This window comes from Aplysia californica, unplaced genomic scaffold (assembly GCF_000002075.1).
Source record: "Aplysia californica isolate F4 #8 unplaced genomic scaffold, AplCal3.0 scaffold00128, whole genome shotgun sequence".
Classification (NCBI taxonomy): Eukaryota; Metazoa; Mollusca; class Gastropoda; order Aplysiida; family Aplysiidae; genus Aplysia; species Aplysia californica.
Genome location: NW_004797398.1, coordinates 1,172,910 through 1,173,945, shown reverse-complemented (window position 1 = coordinate 1,173,945; position 1,036 = coordinate 1,172,910).

The window sequence follows — 1,036 nt, the reverse complement described above, 5'->3', positions numbered from 1 at the left end:
TCTGTCTGTCTGTCTGTCTGTCTGTCTGTCTGTCTGTCTGTCTGTCTGTCTGTCTGTCTGTCTGTCTGTCTGTCTGTCTGTCTGTCAATACCAGCACCATGATCGCTCATTAATATTAGGCAGATCATGTAGTAGTGGTAGTAGTCAGGGGCGGCTCGTGGGGCTACAAAGTGGGCGTGCACAAAAACTATAGCAGGCTGAAGATATCAAGTGCATAATAAATGAGATGGTGTCTAATTTTAAGATCTTTAGTTGGTGAGGGAGGACCTCGTGCTTTTATTTTCATTCCTTTTACTTGTCGAATTTATTTCTAGAACTAAATCTATTTGTTAGCCAAACATCAATTTCGTTCATGCTGCATTGGAACTGAACATTTAAATACTAACTTTCACCACTCCACTATAAAACCATCCAAAGGCACAACTCCTAAGACTGTGACTTAAGTATGTCGCGTTCACCTCCTTCAGGTTCACGGTCACAGTGTCTCTTAAAGTAGTGACAAGACAATGAACCAATCTCAATTCACTTGAGCACTTTGCTGGATTGCTCCGTGGCTCACATAATTTAGGCATAGCCTAGTGTACAGACTATCGCGTTTATCTTTTTACTGCCTACTAGGGGCTATGTTTCGTGGGTGTACATTTGAGATGTACCGTCTTATTAATATTAATGTACCGCCAAACTCGCTAGTGTCGTCATCGTTTGGGTTATCCCAAAGAGCGATTTATGTATGTCAGGTTACCAATGTTGAATACCCTATTATGTTATGTTTAAGCTCGTGGACTTTGGCATGGCATAGTAGATGTTTTACGGCGCTATATATAGAGACAGAAATGACAGTTACGGCCAGCGAGGACCTTGTTTTGATATAGTATATAGCTAGTGTTTGTTCCTGGCTTCTTTAAATTTATTAATGCAGGCGCTTTACGTAACAGAACTTTTACAAAAAATTTGGGCGGCACTGCACGACTGCTTTACGGACGAACCGCGCCTGGTACTACTACTACTACTACTACTACTACTACTACTACTAGCA